Source organism: Aethalodelphis obliquidens, unplaced genomic scaffold (genome assembly GCF_003676395.1).
Source record: "Aethalodelphis obliquidens isolate GAN/ISIS:26980383/991018 unplaced genomic scaffold, ASM367639v1 scaffold4, whole genome shotgun sequence".
Classification (NCBI taxonomy): domain Eukaryota; kingdom Metazoa; phylum Chordata; class Mammalia; order Artiodactyla; family Delphinidae; genus Aethalodelphis; species Aethalodelphis obliquidens.
In genome coordinates this window covers 12,522,403-12,534,813 of record NW_020837948.1, presented here as the reverse complement: position 1 = coordinate 12,534,813, position 12,411 = coordinate 12,522,403, and the positions used below count along the sequence as shown (strand labels likewise).

General features: G+C 40.7%; 1 protein-coding gene across 1 annotated transcript in view; it reads left to right on the top strand.

Annotated features, from left to right (window-relative positions):
• MEGF10 (multiple EGF like domains 10) overlaps positions 1-12,411 on the top strand; it is a 366,625-nt gene that overhangs the window by 105,652 nt on the left and 248,562 nt on the right. Inside the window, exon 2 of the mRNA XM_027098843.1 lies at positions 459-590. The gene's annotated coding sequence lies outside the window, so the exon portion shown is untranslated. The remainder of the gene's footprint in view (positions 1-458; positions 591-12,411) is intronic.

Genomic DNA, 12,411 nt, shown 5'->3' with positions numbered 1-12,411 from the left:
TCTGTATATCCAAGGAAAAAATTTTTAAAACTTCCAGAAATAATGAAGAGATCATCAACTAGAATAAAAATCAAATTGAACAGTGGGTGCAAGATGACAAATGGGAAAGATACTTTTTAAATATTAAAAGAAAATAAATTTGAACCTAGAATTTTATACCCAGCCCAATTCTTTCAAGTGTAATGACTTTAAAAAATATACATATATACATATTTGTATATATATGTGTATGTGTGTATGCATACATACATACATACACACATGTATATTCATTTCACTTCCAATGCTGAAGCCTTAAAACTACAGAACAGGTAGTTGGGAAGGGAAGATGGAAGTCAGGTGGGGGTGAGCAGGACAAGTTGGAATCCTTATAGAAGCACAAGCTGGAACCTGTGAACAGACTGAAACTTATGTTAGTTCTTGTTACCTCTAACCTTGAATATATGTGTTTCTTTCAGAAATCGGGGGCTTTTATCACCATGGCCAAACACACACCTGGTTCAGGAATCAGAGCACCTTAAGGGGGTCTATGGAAGGTGGAGCATTTGGAGGCTCCACTGCTTCTTCACACCAGTGAAGTGAGGTGGCAGGTAAGTGACAACAACTTTAGAACCTTTCACAGAGATCTTGCTTATGGCCCACCCTAACTGGAAACACACAAGAAAGGGGATTTTGGGAAAGGGAGTTCAGCCTAGCTAAGCTGACACAGCACAAAGCCATGGCTCACAGGTGTTGGCCCTTTTCCTTCCACCATCTACATCTCCTAGCTTCTTTGTATTTTTTGTCTCTTTATCCTTTCCTGATGACCTCTGGGAGAGTTTCTCAATCTGATCTTCCAACTCAGTGATTTATTCACCTTTGTTCATCTTGCTATGTATCTTATCTATTGCCTTTTTCACTCTAGCTATTACATATTTCATACCTACTTCTCAGTTTAGTCCTTTCTTATGTTTTCTTGTTCTTGCTTCACATTGCTGGTATCAGCCTTAGCCTCTTAATATATTCATCATAATTATTTTAATTTCTTGGTCCATTTCCTCTTACAATTCTATATAATTTAGATGGTTTATACCGTTGAGTTTGTTGTCTTTCTTGTATAGTAGTTGTATTCCTTCTATGGCTTTCTGGTTATTTCTTTGAAAGAGCTCCTCTTCCCCTTTGATATCAGTTACTACACAAGGTTCTGTGCTGGGAAATGGCTACAACCCAGCCTTCAGTTGATGTACCTGTAGGTGAAACAAAGCCAGGGAAGAGAGCCTCATAGAACTGATGGTGATCATTCTAATTTTCCATCATCTACAAATAACTTCTCTAGTATGTCTTTCCCATTTAAACTCTCTAGAAGTAATCTCCATAGATTCACTCTCCCTGCCCTGGGGGTTTGGAGAATACCCAAAGGTAACTGGTCAGTACACACCACCCTTTCCATCCCTCCTTTCTCCTGCAGGGCTTTTGCACATCTCTTATTGTACCCTCCTGACCCCTGCAGCCGTGACTGTTGCTGCCAGTTTCTTCGGTGATTGGCGGTCTGTCACCGTCCCCGGTGGCGGGAAGCGAGAACAGACGAGACCCTCTCCTTTCACCCCTCTTCTCACAGCCACCTTAGCTGCCTTCCCTGGCCGGCTGAAGCCTTCTCTCCTTTCACTCATACCCCCACCCCTCTGCAGCCCTCACATAACACTTCTGAGTCTTCAGACTCCCCAGGGACTTCTCATAGGGTTGTATTTTATTCATTTTTAGTCATTAGATCCTCAAATCCGAGTTCCCTCCAGCTTCTATAGTTTCTCTAGGGTTGATTTTTGGGAAGCAGCCAGTGGCCAGTGTAGTTTGTCATTTTGACAGGATTAGAGAATGGTTTCTAGAATGAACAGGTGTACCATAAAAAGGGGAGAATTAGAGACAGCAGATGTATGAGTTTTAAGGACAGAAAGGCTACAAGTGCACACCAAGAGATGCTTTTTTCTGTGTTTAATTTTTAAAATTTATCTATCTGTAACTATGTAAATGTATTTATGTATGTTTGCATATATATGTGACTTTAAAAGTGAAATAATGCTGTCAGGCTTATAATGAAAACAGCAGTCTTCACCCCTTCCTGCTCCAAACTTCTGCTCCCTCAAGGCAACATATTTCGACATTAAAAAAACCTGTTTATTCTGTTGTTTACTTCCACATTCTAAGTAACATGCTTATATTACTGTTTCTTGATTTTTAAATGTTAGCTATTATCTTTGGTTTCCTAATGTACAAGATGGGAACTTGTACCCGATGTATTTTCCCTTCCAGCGAGTTCTCTTCCCCTTCTTACTCCAACTCCTAATATAATTACGTCACTGCTTTCATTTAATATTGAGTGTTTACTATTATGCCCACATAAACACTATTTACAGTTAAGACCTGCAGCATCCTAAGATTATATTTCCTTCCTTAAATAACTTTTTATTTTCTTAGGGTTAATACTTGTCTCTCCCCATTCCTACCACCGTAGTTCAGTGCTCTCTATAACCTGTCCTAATTCTCTGATGGAGTTGTTGGATAGTTTCAGATGAAAACATCAGGTGATCTACCTGATTCTTCCCCTCCCCATTCCCATCCCTTTTGTACAAGCGCCATCTTCCTGCTCACACTAGAGTGCTAGTTAAACCTTCCCTTTATCATCATCTTGAAACTTCCCTTGCCCACCTCCCTGTATGAGATCTCCTATTTCCTAATTTTGTATCTCCTTATTTCTTGATTCATTCCCTTGTTTGGTGATGAAACTAATATTTTCTGGTCGCTTCCTAAAACAGAGTCCATAAGAGGTAAAAGTTCAAGTCTGCGTGCAGTGGTCATTTATTATTCAGGCTGCCCCACGTTTTTGAACACCCCTTTCCCATTGTTTTAATAGTTTCCCACATTATAAATTCTGCATTCTTAAAGAAAGACATTTTTCAGGTCATTTTCTAGTTGTTGGATTGGAGACATGTGGCTTTGATTATACTTGTCAGCTGCATCTTTGCCAGAGTCAGAATCTGGATCCAGAACTGGATTACTTGGGAAAGAGGTAGGGCCTAAGGCTTCCACTTGGCAGGTGCAGATCTGGGTGCAGCAGCACAGCAGGTCTGATGGCAGAGACAGAGGTAGGACCTGGAACCAGTGCCAGCAGCCTCCTGGCTTGGTGGTTTCTGTGAGAGGCAGTGACTCCCTCACTGGGCAGCTCTGTGCCACGGTGCTCGGGTGTCACTCGTGGAAACACAGTCCATTTCCTCCACCTCAGTCTGTGAATTCTGTCTCATAGCTAGTCCTTTTGGCTTAAACTGATATCTCAGTCTGTTAGGACTGCTATAACAGAATACCACAGACTGGGTGGCTTAAAATCAACAGAAATTTATTTCTCACAGTTCTGGAGGCAGCATGCTTGGGTTCTGGTGAGGACCCCCTTCCAGGTTGCAGACTGCCAACTTCTTGCTGTGTCCTCACATAGCAGAAGGGGCAAGGGAGCTTTCTTGGGTCTCTTTTATAAAAGGTATTAATCTCATTCATGAGGGCCATTCACCACCCTCCTGATACCATCACACTGGGCATTAGGATTTCAACATACAAATTTGGGGGAGACACTAATATTCAGACCATAGCAACTGGCTAGAATAACTTCTGCTATATTAAACTAGCCTGGCTAATATGCCTTGCATGCCTAAAGGTATCTTTATTCTACTGTAAGATATAAGGGTTTGATTGAGACTAATTAATTAGAAAATAATTTCCCTCAAAAACTGGAAAGCATTTCTCCATTACCTCTGGCTTCTATTGTTATTGCTTAGAAGTCTGAAGTTGCTCTTTTTCCTGAATCTACATGTGATTCACTTCTCTCCAAAGCTTTTTTGTTTATCTTGAAGTAGTATTTAATTTAAAGTTTTTCTTTTTATTATTATTTTTTTTTGCTGTACGCGGGCCTCTCACTGTTGTGGCCTCTCCTGTTGCAGAGCACAGGCTCCAGACGCGCAGGCTCAGCGGCCATGGCTCACGGGCCCAGCTGCTCCGTGGCATGTGGGATCTTCCCGGACCGGGGCACGAACCCGTGTCCCCTGCATCGGCAGGCGGACTCTCAACCACTGCGCCACCAGGGAAGCCCTAAAATTTTTCTTTTTTTGTTATCAAATCTACAGATGGTCATATTTTAAAGTCAAATAGTTCCAGATGTTGTTTTATGAAAAAAATTATTTTCTGACTTGGTGCCCCCATTTCCTTATGATAGGAAGCAGCCACTTTTACTAGTAGTATATATGAATATATAGTTAAATGCATTTTTAGCCCATGTGAAATGGATCCCAGGAAGTTTTTCAAAATTCTCACATTTGACTATTATTCACTTTTTCAAGAAAACATTACAGATAAAAGAAGATGACTGCCTTGTATATAAACAGACTGTAGGATATAGATGTTAGAGATCACATAATAACAATTGTTGGTGAGATTTTCCTGTCTTTTTACTCATTTGGTGGTAGAATCTGAATCTGGGCTGGGGCCTGAAATAGAAGGAGCTTCTATTTCTAGGGGTTGGCTCCATGAATTAGAGGTCTTTGAGGTTCCTGAAATCAGCATCCAGGATGGGACTCCTGACCTTGGAAAAGGTGGGGTAGTGAAATCTTAAGAGCTGCACTTGAAAGTCCAGGAAGGTTGTTGTGGAGCTTCTTGGCCGAGCCTAGCACTGTGGGATTGGGCTCCCTCTCCAGGGAACCTAGAGGAACCACTAGAGGCTGGGTAGGCGGTACACTGCAGAGGCCAGCCTCAGCTGATCACCTTCTATTCTATTTAAGCACCTTCAGAAACAGCAGCATCGGGCAGAGGAAGCCACTCCAGGCTGTCCAGGCTTCAGCTGCAACTTCATCTGCCTTCCCTGTGCCTGCTCACTCCAAGCCAACCAGCTTTGGTAGCAGTGGTGAAATTCTCCAGCCATAATGGAGTGCGTTTGGCTCCAAAATAGCAAAGTAGTAGGATAGAAACAAACAGGATTCCCTCCTTAGACTTTTTAGCATCTTGGAATCCTGGAATTTCTACATGTATGGAAGGGATGAGGGGATCCAAGAGATAAACTAATTTCCTGCTAATATGGACATTGGGGGCTCCAGTGCATCATCAGGGACCCTCCTGAGGCAAGATTGGCTGTTATTCAACAAACAACCTGTGAAGTAATATGTACTGGTTACACAAATTATATTTTACCGACACTATCTTTCGGTTTCTCTTGACACTAACAACTCTGGTTACCTGCTGTATGGACTGAATATTTGTGTCTCCCCCCACCCCCCAAATTCATATGTTAAAATCCTAATCCCAATGTGATGGTATTAGGAGGTGGGCTTTGGAGAGGTGATTAGGTCATGAAGGTGGAGCCCTCATGAATGGGATTAGTGACCTTATAAAAGAGGCCCCAGAGAGCTCTTGTCCCTTCCTCCATATGAGGACATGATGAAAAGACTACTGTCTATGAACCAGGAAAGCAGGTTCTCGCCAGATGCCAAATCTGTAGGCACCTTGATCTTGGACTTCCCAGGTTCCAGAAATGTGAGAAATAAATATTTCTTGTGTGAGCCACCCAGTTCATGGTATTTTTGTTATAGCAAAACAAGACCCCTGTGATTTAATTTTTTTTTTTTAATTTTTAGTGGTTGAAGATGAGAGGTTGGGGAGCACAAAGTGGGAAGGACTAGACCTGCCTTTATTTTTCTTTGTCCAGAGTTCCATCCCAAGTTGCCCCTGTTAAACCAAGAGAGTTTCCACACCTCACAAAGCTAAATTTGAATCCACTTTGCATATTTCTTCTATGCAGAATAGGACGTTTTATCAAAGATAGGGAAGAAAAGGTTAACAGCTTTAAAGGTGGACATAAGGAGCTCTGACCTTAGTTTCCCTGAACAATAGCCCAAAACAAAAATACGAAAAAAAAAATCCCCAAGCCATAAAACAAAACACCCAGAACAAACAGAGGCACTTGGTGAATCGTTAGATTCCTGTACCAGGGTGAATAATACAGTTTCCACAAACAATGATGAGCCTGATCAGAAACTCAGAGCAGCGTTGGCCGCGGAAGATTTTCTGAAAATGAAAAGAGGCAAATAGCCCAAACCAGGCCGCACATCTGTGACCCTTGCTAAATGGCTTGTTTGCTCCATCACAGCTGTTTTCAAGGTCCTGGAAGTCAGTTCCTTTGCTTCATCCAAGGTGAATTGGACCCACAGAGTCTTTCAGTCACACACAGTCCTGCCATAGTCATATTTGCACAGACGTTGTGTCAGCTGTCCTGGTTCCTTGGATGATGTGAGGCTGTAGCTATGACTGTGAATAATGAAAGACACATTCTTCCTTTGTAGTTAGAGAGAAAGGGCACCAAAGAACAGATCCATATATTAAATGGAAGGTGTAGGTTGGAAATGAACAAATGCATTCCAATAAGATAAGGGAGATTACTTAAATTTGATAGCAAGTGGTTATAGCTTGAAGATATTCGAATATGAGAGGTTCTAGTCAAGCATTTTTTACTAGAAAAAGCAAATCTCTAAAGTAAGCAAAAGTAATCAGAATGTATCAGCTCAAGAGAGAACAAGATATGGCACTTGGAAAGGAAGGGTAATAATGGCAATAATAATGTTCAGCTTCTGTTATTTTTTGAGGCTGGTTCAATAAAATGTAACGTAACATTAGCAGTTTCTTGGAAAAAAACCAGTCAACTGTTCTTCTCTTTTATCTATGGCTCCATATTCCACATAAATTATTCACTGCTGTCGTTAGTTCCTCATAGTTGGTGCATCCCCAAAGAATTCTGTGATGTTAAGTAACAATGAAAGTAAAATTTGTTATATGTTATTTGTTAACTAAAGCTTTATTTATAAATGATCATCCATTTGTTTTTAACCTAAATGCTTCCTCAATTTCAACTATTGGTTTCACTCCATTCAAATCTAGGATTCTTACTATGTATGCTGTAGTCTGGTATATTATGCCATCTTTTTCAATTCAAAATATCCTAGTCACGGAAACAGTGATTTTTCCACATTGCTTGCTAACCTGTTACCTTTCCACAGCCTTGGAGGGATGGCTGTATAATGTGTTACGCTGAGAACAAAATCAAGTTGAGGCAGTGTCTTCTAGGTGTTTCTGTTTAATCAAGCTGGGTATCAGAACCCTAACATCAGCTTGGGTTTATCTGGTCCAGTTGTCTGTATGATAATTCTGAGGATCTTTTTAACTGAGGACTTTATAAAGATAATAAAATGATTTTTTGAGAATAATTGAAACCAAAGCCCTGGAATTAAAACTAACTAATTAAAACTAATAATTAGTTTTAATTTATATTTGGCATTATTATAAAAAACAAACTGTAAACTATCACAAGTGGAATTTGATCTCATTTTCCAGTCCTCCCTCCTCTGTATGAATGGCTCAGGGAGTTTTTTCTGTTAACATATCTCTTCTGCTGAGCTCCCCTCTTCCTCATCAACAGTCCATGCTTTTCAATGTCCCTGGCCCCCTGTGCTGGGATGGGCCCATATTGCAGTTTCTCTGGCTCTATGTATGTCAAGTCTAAAGTTTGCTTCAAGTCTAGGCTGTATCCATTGTTATGGTAGACCTGCTTGAGTGTGGGATGCTCTAGAAAATACTGATGTCCTACTGTACTTGAGTATCTGGGAGCACCTATGGATTCTGTGCCAGTCCCTCCATTCTTTCCTTCTCAGCAAGCACTGTCCTGCTTCCACCCTCCCTTCTCCAGCTGTGGTGTAGTCCTCTCGCTGTTGTCTTGGATGATGTGCAGGATTCTAGTCACCTTCTTTTGGCTGAAAGAGTGTCTCCCTCATGGAGATAAGGTGAAATAAATTCCTCCACTCAGTGGTACCAAGGTATTTCCTGCTCAGTGCCGTTAAACATCCCCCAAACTACAGCGGTTCAGGAGATGTACGATTACTGTCTACAGAACTTGCAAGGAAACCACTTAGACATGAGGATGTGTGTTGTGGAATTAGGGAGAATGGCTCACACCTCCATCACCAACAAAACTCTCTCCCTCCCTCCCTCTTTCCCTTCCTTCCTTTCTTCCCTTCTTATTCCTTTCAATTGCTTTGGAAAGAAGTTTGACTTATCACATACTGGACATGGAGGTGGTGGCTTATTAACCCATATTCCCACACATTTTCAGTCTTGACTCTGCATCAGAATAATATCTAACGGCTTAAAAAAAAAAAGAAAAAGATTAGAAGTTTCAGCCCTACTTTTAAACTACTGAAACAGAATCTCTGGGGATGAGACTCAGAAGTCTGTATTTTGAAAAATCTCCAGTCTTTAAAATATATGCAGCCAGATTTGAGAATCCACAGCCTGAATGTTGCCTGCTATAACAATGATGTATCAAGTACTACAGCGGATTGCACTGGTTGTGTTAGAGTTAGTTTAGTTTACCTCTCTCTTTGATGGCCTGGCTTGAGGGACAGGATAGTGACAAGGTTAAGAGTATAAATGGTTACATAAGACTGCCAAAGTTCAAATTCTTATTCTACCCCTGGGTGTTTTATTGAGCAAATTATTTAATCTCTTCATGTCTCAGTTTATTCATCTGTAAAGTGGCATTAAAAATAGTACTTTTCTGATAGCACTGTTGGATGATTAAATAAGATGAGAAAAGTAAAGCGCTAAGAACAGCACCTGACACACAGTAAAGGCTGTCAAAATATCAGCCATTGCCATTATATGGTCATGCTTGAATCATAAGGGTCTCCTGGAGTTTGAAAAGACTTTAAAAGATGATCTAATCCTCAGGCAGTTGGATATTATTATGATTCCCATTTTACAGATTAGAAAGCTCAGGTTCTTTTTTTTTAAAACGTCTTTATTGGAGTATAGTTGCTTTACAATGGTGTGTTAGTTTCTGCTTTATAACAAAGTGAATCAGCTATACATATACATATATCCCCATATCTCTTCCCTCTTGCATCTCCCTCCCTCCCACCCTCCCTATCCCACCCCTCTAGGTGGTCACAAAGCACTGAGCTGATTTCCCTGTGTTATGTGGCTGGAAAGCTCAGGTTCTTAAGTGATGTGCTTGCCCAAGATGATTCAGGATGAAAATAACAATTATAATAACAAAAACAATAACAAGTAGTATCTATTGTGTTTACAACATGCCAAACACTGTATTAAGTGTTTGATGTACTTAACCCAGTACATTAACCCAGTACATTAACCCAGTGCTTTTCAACCTTTAACATGCACACACAGTCACCTGGGGATCTTGTTAAAATGTAGATTCTGATTCCGTAGGTCCAGGATGGGTCACAAGATTTCTTCATTTCTAACAACTGATGGTGGCTCTGCTGGTCCAAGACTCACCCTTTGAATAACATGGGTTTAACCTGCACAACAGCCCTGTCTGATGGGTTCTAGTTTTTGTCCTTATTTTATGTACAATAAACTTAGGTTGTGAGGATAAATAACTTCCTCGAGGTCGCAGGGCTTGGAGCTGTAGTAATGGGGTTTGGACTGATTGTCCCGTTGCAGAGCCTGCCTCCTTCCCCATCCCGCCTGACTTCATTCATGCGTATGTGACAGGGGATCTATGCCACTTGGCAGATGTAGAGCAAATGCCATATGTTTCCCAAAGTTTTAAATTCATGTGTCTACTTAAAGCAGAGACACTGATGGTGTGTTTTATATATTTTTAATTGTTCATTACACCCCTGGCCCTTTCAGCTAGAGTGACCCATTTATGTCTGTGGCTTCTCTTGAACAAAAAAGAAAGTCCTAAATTCCAGCTGATGGTAAACCTCATGCTCAGGTCCCTCCTGAGCTATAACACTCACTTCCACCCTTTTAAATCCTGACCTTATTTGATCTGAACCCTTTTCACCGAGGTTAGAATTCTTGGCTCTATATACTTAGATTGGATCCTTCACCCTCCTGTACTGTTTTGGACTTAGCCTGTGCAGCAGACTCAGAGATGCACTGCTTAGGCCCCCTTTGAAGAAAGAGCTTGTTGCCTAGCATCAGGAGTGCTTCCAGCTGTTGACCTCTTCAAGTCTGCTTCAGCTCAGAAGCCCAGGCCAGCTCTTCTCCCAGGCCTGGCCATTTCTACTAATGATGACCCCTTTATGGGCACCCTTTGCTCAGAGCTCCTCTCCAGGCTGGCAGTGACTTTGTGAGGTTGGCATCATCATCTGACAGCTCCCACACCCAATCCTACTTTCTTTATTTCTTTTCACAAATACCACTCCCCAGCATAGTAAACCTTTTGCACTTCTAACTCCATCTCAGTGTCTGTTCTCCAGAGGTTCCAACCAACACCTCCCACCACTCAGCTAAGTGAGAGCTCTTGCTCAGCCTAACCCAAGTTATCAACCCCAGCTGCTGCCTGGGTAGACCTGGCCTGGTACGTGGTAGACATCTATGCCCAGGCAGGTGCTTGATTATATATAATCACTCAATAGACAGGTGCATATTGAGTAACCATTGGGTACTCATACCTTCATAAGCATAATCACCTCTTCTAAATGTCTCAGATAAAGGAGAAATGTGGCAAATTTAGATACCATGCCTCTATTTAGCCTTTGGTTCCTATGGTAATTGTTTGCTAGAGGTTAAAATTTAGCGATTATATACTACGTCTTAGGATCATTGGGTGCTGCCTACGTAATTATAGGGTTGTGATATAGTGAGGAAAAACAGATGTCACCAAAATAAGATAAGAAGTGACTAGCTATGTCTATGGTGGAAAAAATACAGGGACCATGAGTCAGCAACGTTGAACTGCAGTTCAAAAAGTAAATCACATATTGGGTACAGAAAAATAAACAGAGAAAAAGATTGAGGGGCTTTTTAGTTTGGTTTATGTTTGTTTTTTGGGTTTGGGTGGGTTTTTGTTGTTTTGTTTTTTGGCTATTTATTAATACTACACAGAATCCTGGGTCTTGGTTCTAATTTCAGATGGGGAGTTGTCAACATGAATTAATTGGTTGGGCTCTCAGAGCCCCCTCCCTAATCCCCCCCATATCCATGTATTCCTATATCGAAGAGTTTGGAGTTTTGAATAAAGGGGCAGGTAGAGGAGTGAATGGTAATTTTTGAGTATGAGCTGTTCCCCGGAAGTGCAGGCCTATGTCACTACTGTTTAGATGTGTTTGGCTGTCAGTGGAGAGGTGATGAAAAGAAGTTCTGGATGTCCAGAGGACGGAATGAGATCTTTCCATCTCTGGAGAAGGAGAAATGACTGCGAGATGGAAACCATGTTGGAAACGAAGTAAAAGACAAGTCCAATTTTGATTAAAGCAGATTTTGGCTACCATAGCTTAAGAGAGTCTTAGGAAACCTGTAGACTAGAAGCAAATCATAAAATAGAAAGAAATCATAAAGCAGAGAGCTGGGCAATAATATATGTGGGCTGGACAGAAAGGTTTGAAAAATGCATTGTTAGGTCGAAGAAGGGAAGTGAACTACCAAAGAAATTATGAGGTATTCTCTAGAAAATGGGCTTTTCTTGGTACAGAAAGGGTCATAGGTTACATCTAAAGCTGAATTTCTTGTCAACAAAGACTGACATTATAAATTAACCTGGGAGGTTGTGAAATTCACATCCATTGAAGATAGCTCCAATATGGCCCTGCATGAAGTTGAGAAAACAAGAAATAACCAATTTTAAAGTCTGTTTGTCCCCCACAATTCCCTGATTTATGGAAAAAGTGAACATTTTTACCTTTTTTACTTTACCTACAGTCTGATATGCATGCAGCAAAGGTTTGAGTGTATAGTTTTCTGAATAACTAGCCTAGAAACCCACCAGAGCACACACAGTGAGGTGACTCTGTCACCCATGGAGCAGATAAAATGACATCAATAAATCATAAAATATGCCCAAGAGGGCATTATAAATCATTTAGAGTTGCTATTAATATTTTAGACATGTTCATTTTTAGCAGTGTGTTAAAGTTTAGTGTTTGCATTCCATTTTAATTCAGCACTTGATAATTGAAATATGATGCTGTTAAAAGTGATTAAAAAAAATTTTTATTTTTGCTAATCACTTAAAGATTAAACAGAATAAGGGAACCGACTGTTAGCTTCATTCTCTCTAAAAGTCCCTTCTGGCACTTTGGGCACTGGTCCCCAAACCCAAAAGAATATTCTTTGGCAGTACTCACCCAAGAAAAATGGTGGTTTTCAACACATTGGTCAGTAGAGCTTTTTCACTTTCTTTCTGTGACCTGCAGGCTGTTCCACTCTTGACTTCCTTGGTGGCTTTGTGCTTTCTCTAGTTGGTCAGGGCATCCTACCTATGCCACTGTGGGTATCCACTTCTTTCATATTATTAAAAGCATCCCAAGTTATTAATAAAAACCACTCTCTACTGAGAATCTATTTTGTGCCCAGCAGTGTGCTAAGTATTTTTTATTT